Below are 16529 nucleotides of genomic sequence, written 5' to 3'. Positions count from 1 at the left end.
ATTATGATGACTACAAGTCTACTCAGGAACCTTGACAGCTGAATCACCATCTCACATCAAGAGATTTAGCCTTGGGCATCTGACTGAGCTGACACACATTGGTTGGTCCTTTTTACACATTAAATGTCTTTACAGTTTTCATATTTCTTCTGTTTTTACACTTTCCAGCTCTGCTTTGTTGTAGAGGGGGAAGCTAAGATACATACTGCACAATGAACACCATTAACACCTTGCAATTCTTGGTTGTTTTTAAGATAAAACTGGACACAAGGAGGATGCTTAGATTAAAAAAAAAAAAACACCACAAAACACCTACATGTACCATATATTTGAGCAAGAATTGAATGAAAATAGCAAACTGATAAAAGCCTAGGATTACAAAATTCACCAGAGAGTTTCCTTTTTAGTCACACTGTGGGAAGGAAAAATGAGAGATAGGGAAGAAGGAAAAGCTCAAAGGACATTATGTTCCCTCATACTTTGCATTCCCAGGCTTTTGTCGCCTGGTGCTCTAGAAGAACATTATTTTTTTTCTAATGAGATGGGAAAAATACCTTTGGGACACACAGAAATATTCACACGCGGGCCTGATTCAGCAACCTGACTCACTTCACATGGGAATAGTCCCAACTGGTTTCATCTTCTAGTTATGACTTCAGTGATAGCCACTTTAGCTGGTTTACTCATGCAAACAAACATTATTCCAAGTGAGCAGAGACTGTAGACTGGAAATGTTCCCCCCTAAGCTATGGCCAAATGGAAGAGAAAATGGAGGGAGGCTGAAATGTGAGCACTGAAAGGTATTTTTCAAGGCAAAGCTCAAGGGGATTTTTGAATATAGTCAGAAATCTATTTAGAAGTCTCTTTGCATTTTAAAATCTCTGGAAGGAAAATGTAACTTTTTTTTTTAAAGTCTATCTCCTTGCCAAGATTTGTAAATCAGGAATAAGAAAAAAGAAAACATAGCAGACAGAAATGAATGAAAATCCTAATGCACCAGCTTGGTCAGTCCACGTTTCCTGACTGTAATTCTTCCCGTCCACAGCTATGTTTTTTGCAGTCAAAGCCAGAGACTACAAGCTGCAAAATGCATTGTGTTTTTTATTAACTGAATTAATTAACAAATATAAATATCAGGCATAAGGCTGGTAAATCTGTTTACCTGTGTTTATTAATTTAGACAGCAGGCAAACTACGTTCTACTTCTTGAGAGTTAATATTTTGCATTCAACTAATATGGCATGGTGCATCTTGGACTCTATTTAGTACTGAGTATGTGTGAGCCAGGCAATATATATGGACTTATTACTTTTGCTCCCACACATGGACATGTCTCACAGGAGCAGGAGGCAGAAGGCCAATTTAGATATTTCAGACTCTCAGTGTGCCATGAACTTTCCAAGCCAGGGCTGAGATCACAGGAAAATTGCTTCAGGGTGCATCTCATGAAGTCAGTGGGCTTTGTCCAAGGAACTGCTGGCTTTTCTTCTGAGCACAGGGAGAGGCAATCTGAGGAGCAGAGCTCCTATGTCTTTCTACAACTTTTTAACCAGTGGTGGTATCTTAAGTTTTCCTTAAAATGAAGAGGAGGCAAATACATGCTACTGATCTTTCCATTATCACTGGAAAAAAGCATTACAGAACTGAAAATGGAAGAGAGGAGGCAAAGAGCAAAACTATACACATAAACATTATCGCTGCATGAACGTGACAGCCTGGGATAAATGGATTCAGTCTTCCATGCTTTTCTTGTAAAATGTTGCTGATTGCTTCAAGATTGAGATCCAAAAAGTCAGAAATAGTTTTTATTTCAGAGGACAACCTGTGTTGATTTGCCCCTTCCCACTGGAAAAAAACCCAACCAATGGGGATGAGAAAGGGAAAATTTGTGAGGCTGCACCAGAGAAGTATTAGGGCTTGAGTAAAAAGTAGCAACACATCTATGCTGGAGCAGGAGGGAGAGCAGTACCTCCACCTACTCTCTCAAAATCCTGATGAGTCACATTGGTTTAAAGCCGGCAAATTTCCTCAAATTTTCTGCAAATAAAAATGGAAAACTTGGTATAAGAAAGTTTTGGATCCATATACCCTCATTTTCAGAAGTATCTTCAATTATCATTGCTGAGTACTTTGCAGATTCCTAACTCTGTGTGTCAGGGCACTGATCTCAGTGGTCTATAACACTAACTGTGACTGAATAAAAGGGTTCAGAGAGCTGGTTTGCGGTATACAACTCAAATGAGGATTTATTACATCTCTCTATATTACCATCCCATTAGCATGTTCATTGCATGCCCAGTGTCTCCCACCCATTAGCTCAAAGGACTTCACAGATCAATGTTCAACGTAATCCACCAGATGAACAAATCCTAAACAGAGCTCCTCAAAATTTTCTGACTCTTAGTATTTCAATCACACTTTTTAAAGTATTTGACATATCTGTTTTCAGTGAAAGATGTGGGTAGTAAATAAACCAAACCCTCACAAATTTTCAGAACCAAAGTTCAGCCTGTTCCAGTTTTAACTGTTCCTCTTAGATGAACAGAAAATACTTCCCTAATATAGCACTTCTCAAAACCAACAGTATATTTTGCTTGACAGCATGATCACAAAATTACAAGACATTCAGTCCAGAGCAGAGAGAAACTGTCTTATTTTTCTAGTAAATACTACTGCTATTTTCCAACTTGGTATGATTGCCAGAGAGAGCTTAGGCAAAATAAATATATATAGTGCAAAATAAGCCATACAGACAGCAGGGGAGAATTTTTCAGACACCACTGGAACCTTATTAAAATATTTAAAGTGAGAAGGCCCAAATTATCAGCCAAATCCAACTAAAGGAAATATGTGAGAATTTATCAACAGCTGTGATTGTATGTAATAACTTTCATCTGTTTCATGTATATCCAGGTTGTGCTTCTCCCCATTTATCACTACTGCAATACTAAAAAGTCAGTCAGTGCCCACGGGTGAAAGCTCTGCAAGCACAGCCACTGCCTCTTTTCTGCCTCAGCCTCAGCAGGAGAATCTTCCCTGCCTGGCACTGCAGGGACCACCACCAAGGGTAATTGAATTTCCATGCCTATTCAGCCCTGGGTCTGTGCACTGACACTGCCAGATGCCAGCTCCGCTTTGCCTCTGCAGAGTGCTCGCCACTGCAGCATCGAGGGCTGCTACCAAGGGACGACGGGGTGGCTCTCCTGCAGGTAACATATCGAGGAATAAGTGGCTTAACCAAGGTAACCAACACATTGCAGAAAAGCTCTTTGCTAGACATCACATGAACAATCATTGGCCACTATCGACTTCAGCCCAGATTAAGCCTAAAGGCTGCATTTGAGGGACTATGCATTTATTTTAGTTTCTATGAGCCATTTACTCCTTTCTGTCCCTGTGCACACGCATACTCTGTTAGATTTTCTTTTCTATTTTCGTTAACCTGCCAAAGTTAATCTAGAAATCTGAAAGAGCACCGTCATCAGGACAGTCGAGTGATTCACACTCGACACTGATGTTTAAAGTTTAGCCTGGCAAATGCATACTGTAGCTGCTAAGGAAAAACATTCAGTGCAGATTAAAAGGGACGTCTTTCTTGCCCCTTATCATTGTGGCTAAATATCCCCTTTTTGTAAAACAGTTGAGCTGTTAAGTTCTATGCTAAGGCACGTACACACTTTGGAAAGGTAATTTGAAAGCGAGTTGAGCCATGACAAATAGGGACAGCTGGCCTAATTGAATCATTTGATCTAAGACAGCTCAACTTGGTTATCCTCACTGCAGCCCACATTGATATTAGCGAGTGAATCATTAGCCATGAAATCATGTCGACTTTCCCGATGCAGCGTTCTTGACATGACAGGGAACGCAGTCTGCCTTTCATTACAGCACCAATGAGTTCTTCAGTCTGTCATGAAGGGAGAAAAAAAAAAAAGGAAAGAAAAGAAAAAAGAAATAAAAAAAGTGCCTTGAAAACTTTTAAGCTCAGCAACAGAGAGTAATTTGCTCCTACGTACATCGCAGAGCAGCTGAAGACCCTTGTGGTAGGTCTGGGTTTACCTGTTCGCCTCCGAGGAGAGCTGGCTGCCCCAGCCTTGCCCAGCCTCCCTGGTCCGCACAGCCTGCCAGGGGGGCAACAGGTCACCAGTTAGTACTGATTTCCCTAGTTCCTAGAACTTATTTCCTTTTCTTGTATTTGTGCGGATGAGATGGTCTGCAGTGTCGTATGCATTTGTACAGGCTGTTTCTAGGAGTAACTTCTTATAACTCTTTTGTATATTAATTAATAGCAGGCTAGAGCTGCATCTTTGGCATTTGGACCACAGTTTTTGGCTGTTCTAAATGTTAACTGGACTGCTCCTAATCTAACTCACGTTTCATCCATCCTAGCACAAAAATAATCACCAGAGTTATTTCCCAAATATCTCCAAGGTATTTAGGAAGAGATATCACTCTTTAAAGTCCTTCCTTGATTTGCAAACTAATGGGCTCATCCAGCTGCCATTGAATGGAATGGAAATTTTCTGTGGGAACGGAGCCAAAGCCAGATCCCAGGCTCTCTTTTAACAGGCATAGGTGGACAAAATTACCTGATGGTTTAGATCAGATTATTGGTGGCAGGACCAGACAAATATAATTTGGGCAAAACTAGGAGCCTGATGAAATTTGGATAATGTCCAATTAAGGAAGAGCGACAGAAGCAGATTTTTTTTCTTTTTTTATTTTTTGTTTTGGCAAGTCAGAGAGACATGCCAGTACTGGATGGGGACAAGATTCAGACTTTGGAAAAGAGAACTACTATATTTTTATCTTGCCAATAGTGGTCTAAATAGTATCTCTAATATATCAAGGAAACCAGAAGAAAAAAGAAATAAGCACAGGGGCAGGGGTATTTATAAATCAAACCCAAGTGATCCTAAAGACAAAGCTAAACAAATTGCAAGCCTGACAAAATACCAGAAAGTCTGATAATGGCCCCAAATTTTTTTTTTCTCTGTGGGAAGTTGTTTAATATAGGGGTTTCTTCCACTTAAAATATGAGAGATAGATAGGTGCAAAGATTTCATTTAAAAATCTGTTTCCCTGTAACAAGTAGCTATCAGTTTGGTAAGCAGGGCTCTTTCCATCCAAATGTGGAGCTACATTCTATGTCATGAAGGTTGGGAAGTGATCATTATTTACCAGAAGGGGAAAACCTTGCCAGCTTGCCTTCTGGAGAGATGGAAATATAGCAGTAGCAAATGGGTAGGAGCTAATCAACACAGAAATTAGACTTACGGAAGGGGCACAGACTTTTTTCAAAGAAATAAAATAGTGAGAAATTTTCAAGTCATTGACACCAATGTTTTTTCTCAATTTTTGCGTTTAAAGAAATCTTTTATTAGGATGGGTACTTAGGTTCAGGGCAGAATTTCTGTTGGTACAAATCACCCAATGCTTAACAAATTCATCTGATTGAGTTAGCGTCCTAACTGCTTGGTTATAATGCAGTAGTAATCCTTAATTGAGCTGTTTTGTGTGAATAACTATATAAATCATAGAGAAGGCAGCTATTTGTCTATTCTGGTGATTAGACAATCGCCTGGGATGTGGGAAACCTGTATTCAGGCCTCCCCTGTGCCTGATAAACCATGTTTACACTTGAAATACTGCTAGTATATCCCTGTGGTGTTTCAGAGTGTGTGGAGGGACGGGCGCGTTGGCCTGGGAAGCGTTCCCAGTGCTGGACCTGAATTCATAAGCCCTGTGCCATGCTGCACTGCAGCCGGCAATCCCGGACTGTGCTCGGCAAATCTCAAGCCAGCTCGGTCCAAGCAGGAATGCCAGAGCTCAGGTATTTCCATGCTGTGTGCTGCTGCCTGCGTAAAAGCAAGATGAGCTATATGGAAAGCCACTTCCAAGAGCTGTGTGTCTTAAAAGCCTTCAGAAATGGAGCTACCGCATTTCCCGTACGTAAACCATCCCATGCTTATCTATTCCTCTCATTAGAAAGATTTATTCACTCCACAGCATGAATCTCAGCTGTGTAACAGCCTGAAGACTGTTGCTATATTTCCCCTCAGTCTTTCAAATCAAGATGAAGACATCCCTTATTTTCCCAGCTACTTGGCAAAGACAGGCCTGAGGTAAGTTTGTAACTGTAAGTAATGTATTTTTTAAATAGTTTGTTGTTCTGAGGTAGACAAAAAACAGCACATACCAGCTAAGTTTGGGAAAGGGATTACTGCTTCACCTTTTGCAAGTCAGGGCTCTAGTGAGATACACTTGCCAGTTTTCTGCCATTGCTCATACTTTCTACCAGCTGATTAGTTGATGTGGTATATTTGCCAGGGTATTAGTTTGTCTGCAAGAAAGGCACAATGATTATATGTAGGTCAGCCCAAATGTGTGTCAATGAAACTTTAATAACATCATTGTCTTGTATTCAGTATATGTCAACATGCCACATAAAAGCTGGTTCTGAAAGATTTTATTAGTTCTGAAGTTTTTCATTAGCAGTGTATACGTGCATGTCTGTAAAATATGTCAGATTCTCACATTTCCTAGGGAGAGGAAAATAAATATATTTCAGAAATTCCTAGAACGGTCTCAGATGTCTTCTTTAAAACATCAGGAAAGTGACAGTCGCTCTCCTGAGCTCTCCCAGAGCAACCTATGCACAAGCCTTTTACATTTGGAAAGTAGATTTCCTGCCTCTCTGAAACACAGAGCAAGACTATTTTTTCACTTTGGACTGTTCAGATAGTAGTAGGCCTAAAATCCATCAAAAAACCCCATGACTATTTCCCACTCTGAGCTGCAGTACAGTTTTTCAGTGCACAAACTGCAAGGAAAAACATTTCTCTGGCAACCCTTTCAGACTGACTGCTGAAGGAACTGGAATTTGGGTTAGTAAATGGTGAATGAGATGCCTAGCCTGCATGGATCATGTCACTGTCATCCACATAAAAGCTTTTGTGGGTGCATGAACACACATGCGCACCTTTGTAACACAGACATTTGTGCCAACTCCAAGCATTCCAGCCTCAGTCATAAGACAGGCTAAAAATTACTAAATTTTATGTATATCTCAATATTTATTCGACTATGTTAAGGAAAAGTGCTGAACCTTCAGGTGAATGAAATGAGCTAATTGCCATTGACCTTTTTGCAGATGTTGTCTTTGGAGAGCAACTCCATAAATCCAGCTCAGACAGCTAAGCTCCTGTTGATTTTTCATGAGTATGGAAGTGGAAAATAGACAAGGATAGAGTAGGTTATTCCCTTCATGCATAATTTGCACAACTTTACTGTTGTATTTCATTGTTGTGTTTCATATTTCTAATGCTTGATAAGATTCAATTTTTTTCTTGTTTTCCACCTAAAAAAATCTTGAAAATAGCAGGCATTAGTTTTCTGCCCCTTTCCGTCCTGCTTTTGTACCAACTTTCTGATCTTTTTAAAAGCTAATCAGAGTGTCTCAACAAATACAATTTTCATAATGTTTCTTAAAAAAATATATACAGCTTCACTTCCTTGATACTAACAATCAGACATAAAACTCAGTCAATTTTAGGGATCTTCTTTAAAAACCTTTCAGAATTACAGAGATAACATTGGCCCTGATTTCTTCATCTGTCCAATTTCCTCTAACCTAAAGATGCAAGGTTTATCTAGTACTTAAGAAAAGTGAATGTTCGCTGTCTTGGAAGAGTCTGATTTAGTAGCTTGTTTCAGTGCGAACCACAGTAATGTAATGCTTTTATTCACTGATGAATTTGAGCAGTACAGCGTTAATCACTCTCACTACCGTATGTCATCTGAATAATCAACAAACCCCAATGATACATGTTCCTAGATTCTGTAGAGTGCCATTTATCACCAGCGCAGAGCCTGTTTATTCTTGACATGTCTTATTTGTGCAGAATAAGCAGGGAATTTACTGCATAAATAATTCTAGGTGGGTATCATTTAAATCAAAATACAAGGGGTTTGAACCTATTCAGAACCACATATGTCTGAAAGATGTAGAAAAGGTGGGAAAGTAGAACTTCAGCAGTAGTCATAAGAATACATTTAATTTATTTATAACTTTCAAGAATGGGCTCGTGAACTCTTTAGGATGGATCCTACTGCTCATGTCATCAGATTTCTTATGTTGACAGACTCAGGAAAGTAATTCAGGGAAGTCTGTTCACACAACCAGCCTCAGTTTTATGGGGTTCTTTTGTGATGTCATTCGCATATCATTATCTGAATATATAAAGATGCTTTTATCCTTTGCAGTTTTGAGTTGGTGGCAGGCCAGTAAAACAGGTGCCAAATGACAGGATGGGGACTAAGGTGCCAGTGATGCTGCTCCCTACTTCTCACACTGCCTGATGCACGAGGCTGAAGATGCAGATGTACAGTCCCTGAGCCTGGGACCGCTCCACCCTCCAACACAGACCACAGCAGACGCAGGATCTCACATGCTGTATGTATGTTGTTTCTTAATCTCCTACTGGAGTTAGGTTCCAGACAGCACTTGCAGAAGCAGTGAAAATCCAGTTCCAAGCTTCTGCCTCCTAAGGACTTAAAATTGCATTTTGAGAAGAAATAATCCAAGTGGTAACAGTATCTGTCTGAATACTGAAAAACAGAAAGAAAGGGTTATGAAGCTTTGGCAAAATGGCACAAATCAGGTAAATTTAGCCAGTTTCACATACAAGACCGAAACCAACCTGTCTGGCAACAGGGAGTATTTAACATGCAAAGGTAACCCATAAGGCACAAAATGGCAAAAGATGGCCAAATATTGAAATAACACATCTGCATCACCAAAACATCTCATAAGTGATCTGACTCAGGCACTGCTATGTATGAGACAAATTAGATATTCGGTAATCCCTCAGGGACAGTCTAGCAGCTGTAACTCTCACGCTTCTATACGTCAAGTGTTTTCTGAGGTGAAAGCTTATTCAAAATCTCAGCCTTACTATGTCTGAATCATGCTGTAAACCTAATGAGGTTACTTGCAGTTACTGAAAAGGGAGAACTAAGGGAACATGGCCAACCTATGAAAGGACAGCATGGTACTTCATAGTTTGACTGGAAAAGTCCTTCAAATGGTCTTGAAGACATCTTTCTACAAGCTCCGCAGCCCAGCCTGGGACAAAGTAGTTCATCCTGCCACAGATAAACAACTTTATTTAGAAATTTGAGGGCTATTAAACAAGGTGAATTTCCCCAATGAATCAGCACAAATTTATTAATCCAGGTGTTACTCTAATTGTGATTCATTGGGGATAAGAACTCTGTTCAATGGTCCTCAAACTTACACTTCCATTTAGTGCTGTGCTGCAAACAGAACTGGGAGCTGCAAGCTGGCTTAAAATCCTACATATTTCCTTATATATTGCCGTTATTTGTATTTAACTGTGTTAGCAATTCTGGTTTTATTTTTCTAGTTATAAAGATATTGTTCACAGTCAGGTTTGCCCCTCTAGTCTGTTGTACCTGCAGTACTAACAATTTTCCAATCCTAAACCAACACTTAGAAGGAGGAAAATCACTACCCTATCACAAAACAGGACTGGGACACACCTCAGTCAGTTAGTGCAGACTTTACTGTCACAGACAGACACTTTACAAACTAATCCCACTTAAAAAACATGTTTTCTTTTTCTTCCATTGCAGTGGAAGACTGTTTAAAAACCTCACCCCTGCTCTAAGTATCTTGCCTAAGTTTCCAGCTACATGTTTTGCTATGCTGTTGACCCATTAGTATCTTTATCTTTACCCTTTTAACAGTCTTTTTTTCCCCCTTACACTTCTCTGCCATACCAAAGGAGATAGATCAAGTGGTCACTTCTATCAAAACCTTGAAATGCTTTAGTAATGAACCTGCACAGACACAGCCCACAGACACCATACAGTAGGACCAGAGATCACAGAACATGGTTGCTCAGTGTGACATTGCTGCATATCTGTGTGGTGCCAAAATGACTCAAAGTCTTATTTTCCACATCCCTGAAGTCATGCATGTATAAGCAGCAATGATGTTCAAGGAAAAAGTGGATGGATCTATCCCTGCATATGCATACAGAGATTGAAATGGGATTAAAAATAGCAGGGCACATGATGTGCATGGCAATTCTGCTCCATTGGCATCACCTGTAAAGTGCTGCACATAGCTACAGAACCATGGAAATGTCAAGCTGTCACCCAGCAGGACACAAGCATTTACCTAATGGGTTGCAGGTATCTGTCTACTGAATAAACACATACAGTCATGATAGCAGCCTTCCTGTTGCCCGCCATCCATTTACTCCCTAAGCACTGTGTATCTATGGGTTTAATTTTGTTTGCTGAAAACATTAAACAGGGAAACATCTGTATCTGGAACAAGTATAAGGTAAAGAGAGACAAAGCTTTAACACTAGTGTGTTAAGGATAAGGGACCATCTAATCTTTTAAACTGCTTCTCACTCTACTCGAATCTGTTCAGCATAGCTGTAACTTGCTGCTGGGCGTTGAGACTACACTTGCAGATGTAGAGGTTTTGGCTTTCCAGTCGCATTTCCCCTGGCTTGGCTGTTTATTTCGGTATTATATCTGTCACTCTCAATGATTCCTCCATATTGCTTAAATGAGCTGTGTAGGAAATTTATTCAGTGTAGAGATATACCTACAAAGGTTCAACTCTACAAACAAGGCAAGGAAAGGTAGTGCTCTCTGGTGAAATAACCACATGACACTACAAGGAAGACATTCCCATACTGATGCACTGAACTCAATGTGCAGTAAGGGACTTCCAGCTCTCTGCAGTTTCAAGCAGGTTAACATTTTCAGAAGTTAGTTTCCTTTGTGTTTGCTTTAAAGTTGCTATCCCTTGAATACATAACAAATACAATGCGAATATAGTGATCTCTATTATTTCATTCCTGCAAACTTCCCCAAAGATATCACCCCTCACCTTATCTCTTCAATTTACAAGAAAAAAAATGTTTGGCATGAATTATCAGATTAAGAGTTGCAGACTTTTAAAATTTATTATAAATAATATTTAATGGAATTCATTTTGGTACCATAAAAAAAGTAAAAACCATGCAACTGTTTCTTTCCTTTAACAACACCCAAGATCACAAATCATTAGGATTCTCTTGAATACAGTGGGGCTTCACATCTTTTCAGAAGCCAAAGTCTAATCCATTATATTTTGCTGTGGTGACTGTAGAGTGACTGGAAGTGTTCAAAGCATCCAGGCTAGTATGAGAAACAAAACTTTCATGAAAACTGTCCACAGCCTTCCACAAACAAACACAGAAGTGGAGCCAGGCACCCACTGCTAGCTCTGAACTTTGTCCAGCTGTAGGATGCCTGCCCATCCGTTCCAGCCATGTATGGATGAAACAAGAAAAGGGAAGGTTGGGAAAAAATTGGAAAGGAAGCTGCAAGGTGTCACAGGAGATTTGTGTTTGCACAGACACTGGTAACTGCTCGCCCAAAGTGCCTCTGTGGTGGCTACTGCTGGCCCTCAGCTGGCCACATCCCCTCTTTGCCAGGAGATTGGTGGCCTCAGGCTCCAGCTGATAACAACTTACTCTGCATCATCTCTTATGGTTAGCCAAAAGCCAGGCCAGGTCAGAAGGCCTCTCTTACCTCTTGGAAGAGTTTGGATTTTTGGAAGGACTTAGCAGCACCAGTCCAGATTTGTGAAATCCAAAGCACTGTACAGAAGTCCAGTTCACAGTCTTAGCCTCACTGAGTCCACCAGATAATAGTAGCAGTAGTAGTAATAATAATGATGACAACAGCAACGATAATAATAATAATAATAATAATAATAATAATAATAATAATAATAATAATAATAATAATAATAATAATAATTCATCTTGTAGTTTGATACCTGGTTCCCCAAAGCCTAGAAAGTGGAAGATGTTTTCAGAGCAGCTTCCATATTCATATGTAAGCCAGAGGGCCTCAATCAAGGAAGAGAGAAATGGGGAAAGTCTCTGACAACTGAAAGTAAAATGAGATATATGATTTATTTATACTGTAAGGTTACCTTTTTCATTAATTTGCTTTCATGTAAATCCCTATTACAGATTTTTTTTAAAATTGGCAATTTCTGCAGTTTGTATTTTTTTTTTGTACCTGCTAAGTAAATTTATAGGACTTACTTTGAGACTTTTAATTGAATCCTTTTATGAAGTTCCGAAAGAGTTTTTGAGGCTGGAACAGCCCACAAAGGGAGTCAGTCATATGTACATAGCATACTGCAAGTTTGTGTGTAAGTGGAAGTCTAAATGAAATTTCTTTATACAATATTAACTAGTAAAGAAATTCATTCAGCTGCTTCCACTTTCCATCACAAAAAAATGCTCCCAAAACCTTAGAGGCAAAAAATGTCACCTGCTTATGCCATTCTTTTAAAGTGTAACTATTAGAAATTAAGGAAAAACCCCTACTTTTCCTGGTCACATTCCCTGTAATCTTCTGAATCACATGTGAGTGAAAGCATTCACTTTCATTTTGAACACAAGCCAAAAGCTGTAGCTAGACTCTAGTCACACATTCCTGCAAAATTTTAGAAATCTTTCCCTTTTCTCAGTCACATAGTTCATGCCTTTAGAAAGTCACACTAGTTCAGCAACACTTCAGGTCAGTACTAAGGATTAATGTGAGATCAACAGCAGAATGGAAAAACCTCCTTTCCCATTGGCTTAAAGAAAAAAAAAAGAAAGTGGAAGAAACTGTTTTGAACATTTTTCACCACAGCTAAGGTGAAAGGTTTGATGCCACCATGATTGCTACATTACTAATGATTCACCATAACAGACAATTTTTTTGTTGTGCTACTTCAAGCTAAAAAACTTTTCATTTCCTAATCAAACTTACTATCACTGCAGGATCTGAACATCAATAACGCTATTCAAATCTCAGCCAAATGAGGTTTTACATCCTAAAACTTGAGAGCTTCATTAAATGTTAATTTAATGTGTTTGGGGGGAGGGGGCAGATTAATTTTAGATTAATTTGCATATAGGTATTTTTGCAGCTCAAGCAGTATCTTTCCCTTCTGTCAGTTCCATCATCTGATGGACGGTGGAAAGAAGAAAATGTATAGAGAAGATGTACAGTGATAAAATAAGTTGAGGAAGATTTAATTACAGACTATTATTACATATTTTGCCCTGGCAAGCATGAGAAGGTAGGAGAGTAACATAAATTTGCTAATGATTGGAGTGATAGAAGATACTGGAACATCTTAGATAAGTAAAGTGGGTAGTTTGAAAAGGCAGAGAAAGGTACCTGACTATTATTAATGCTACTGTGCTTGCTGCTAAAGTTTAAAAATAGTTTGACAACATAGTATGCTTTATGTACATCAAATGAATTGAAGATTTCTACTAGCATAGTTAAAAATACATAAGAAATTTCAGAAAGTGGGTTTATGGGTGCCTGAGGAAAATCACCACAGATGAGTATGGGAATTCTGAACTGTTGTGAAAATTGCTAGCACTTGCAAAATACTAGCTGAAAGAAAACAGAAAAATATTCTTGCTGCTCCCAGCATAATCGTTTATTTATTAGGGATATGCCATTTTTGTTTAGAACCTTTTCATATGTTTCCAATAGAGTATGTCTATAGGGAGAAGTTAGAATGAAGCAAGTTAGGGCTAAATATATAATATAGCAAGGTTCAGATCCAGAATCTTACTAATTATTTGTTTTGGGGGCCTGTAAATCTGATGTCCATACTGTGGTTTGGATTTCCATTGGTAGCGGTAAAAATTCAAACTCAGTTATTGGGAGGTTATTTCTGCATCACATGCCTCTTTGCATGTTCGTACAATGCAACCTATTGTATTTTCACTAGGTATTTAATAGCGGGTCTTCTAGCACTCACTAGCCATTTCATGTCCCTACAACAGATAAATAGACACGTTACTGTTATATGTCACAGAAGATACCTAACCGGCAAAGAACTATAAATTTAATGCTACGCTATGCCCATTGCAGATGGCAAGGATGACCACCACTCTCTCCTGAGCCTCCAGCACCGTCTAGGTGTGACTGTGATCCTCCGTGCTTGGGTGTCACCATTCAGTTCTTCTCCATCATCATCAGACCAAGGCGTGAAGGAGAGCAGCAGTGGTAGTCCAGAGAGCCACATCATCACTTCCCTGTCAGGATACTTCTAGTATGGTCCCTAGGGCATGGAAAGGAGCTCTCTCAAGAAGAGGCAGACAATATGATTTGCCCCCTAAGAAGAAGAGCCAACCATGTGTGATAAGGCCAATGGCTTCAATCACTGACTGCCAAGAAAAACATTGTTTTGATTGGGGGCCACGAGAGAAGCATAAAGCAAAAATCATTAAATAGCTAGAGCGGGGCGGTAGCTACTACAAAACAATCTGCTAAAAATGGCAATTCACAATAAATCATTCTTATCATTGTACCCTAAATGCTATCTCATCATAGCTCACAAAATAAAACATTGTCAATCTGAGTAATATTAAAACAAACACTGAAATCATACCACAATATTGACAAAATGTAAGATAATCAACAAACTATTAGAATGGGCCTGTTGACTCAAGCAAATGGAATGTAGTAGAACAGCTGTTCACTTTATCCTGCCCATAAAGGAAAACCTTGGTGACTCACTGAGGGCTTTATGAATTAAGGGCTTCTTTTTTCCTCTTCCTGGTATACATAGAATTCTTCAGGCCTGTCTCAAGTGTCCAGCTTGCACCTATCTTAAGTCTGCTTGCCATAGTGAGCACTTTTAAGCACTCACCACCTTCAACAAGGAACTAAGAAACCCACAAATTATTTTCAAAATTGTTAACAGTGAATTAAGTGATTTAGCTTCTACCAATGGGTAGGAAAGAACCTAAGAGCTTTTGGGAGCCTTTTCAGCTTCTGCATCAAAATGTAAAGAAGCCCAATGGGAGCAGAAATGAGACTTTGTTGACTGATGCCAGAAAATATTCTTATTTGAGTTTTCAGGAAGATAGTATGGTAATAAGTGTGACTTAGGGGAAGCTACAGCCCAAAGAGTCAATTCTTGATCATTGCAATAATCTCAATCATAATTTTTCCCTGTACAGGAACTTAAAATAATAGAGACATTGTAGAGCAAAACAGATGCTTAGGGGCATTTCCTAGGGACTATAGACTTTCTGGATTTTTTTAACATTGAGTCACAGCATGGTTCAAAGAAATTTATTTCCCCAAGGACCTACACTTTCTAGAAAAAGAATAATGCTGTTTTTATCATTGGTTTCACTACTAAAATGTCATTTAGTATGCTGTGTGCGAAAGCACTCAAATAATCTCTAAGACATTGCATAGCAAAATAGAATATATCTAAATTGCTCCATCATTGCAATTATAAAAAACTACTCAAGGTTGGAAAGTTAAACTAGAGGAATACATTTGCATAAGCATGACAGCATTCATTTTTGATGGCTGGTACAGAGTAGCACAGTGATCAAGACCAGAAAAACACAAGGACCTAGCCCTACCTTCTGAGACCACTGCTTTGAGATGTAGCCCAGCAACTCTCATGAGGAGCTGTGAAGTTGAACCTAACATTTTAAATATTAAGGGGTTTGGGAGAAAGTAAGAGACAGAAAAAAGAAAAAAACTTCATAAACGGAGAAAATTCTGCCAGTATAGGAGGGACCCAAAAAATCCTGGGGGATTGGGTGGGGGGACAGGACACCCAAACAAAAATTAAAAGCAAAATATTTTTGTAAATTCTTTTTATAACATACATAAGATTTTTAAATGCCACTGTTCAACATGTGCCCACAGTGCGCTGACGTCTGTTAGCTCACACACTAAGCTGGTGTAAAATTCAGGTGGGACTCTTCATCGGTTGGGAGCAGCCGGCTAAGTTATGGAAGATCTTCAGAGCTACACCTCTCCGGCCACGGCCGGGATCTCTCTGCTGCCATGAGCAGCTCAGACTTGCTAGTCTGAGCCAACAAAACCTATTTCTCTAGAAAACAGAAGGTCATTTCCAACAGGTAATTTTCAAGAGCTGGGGAGGCCGAGCAGGGGTCCCCCACCGCCATCACCAAAGCCGAAGCTGGGTGGGCGGTTGGCACACAGCCAGCAGCTGGCCAGGAGCATCCGCCTGGCAGTTGCTAAGAGACAGCACATGCCAATGTGGCTTGAGCAGGAGCCAGCCTGAACGGCGGGGATGCGGGAGGGAATGGCTCACACCCAGAATACCGACTCCTGGTGTCTTCTTCCTGAGCTCCCACCGGCTCCTCAACGTGGTGGGAGTTGGTTTTGGTTGGGGAGGCCTCTGCGTGAGTGGCAGTGGCTTCGCCAGTTCTCCCTGATCCTGCTTTGTACCGTTTATTGGTAATAGCAATGTGTTAATTGTAGGAGACTCGCTTGCAGACTGTGAATCCAGCAGGAAGGAACACATCGCGGTACAAAACATTTCCCTCGCACTAACATGTGCCCACCCACCTATTTTGCTCCCGTTTGAATTACTTTCCATTTGTCTCTACCTCAATATTGCCGCTCATCCTTTGTGT

This window comes from Falco rusticolus, chromosome 3 (assembly GCF_015220075.1).
Source record: "Falco rusticolus isolate bFalRus1 chromosome 3, bFalRus1.pri, whole genome shotgun sequence".
NCBI classification, from domain to species: Eukaryota; Metazoa; Chordata; class Aves; order Falconiformes; family Falconidae; genus Falco; species Falco rusticolus.
The sequence above is the reverse complement of the archived record's forward strand: the minus strand, read 5'-3'. Positions refer to the sequence as shown.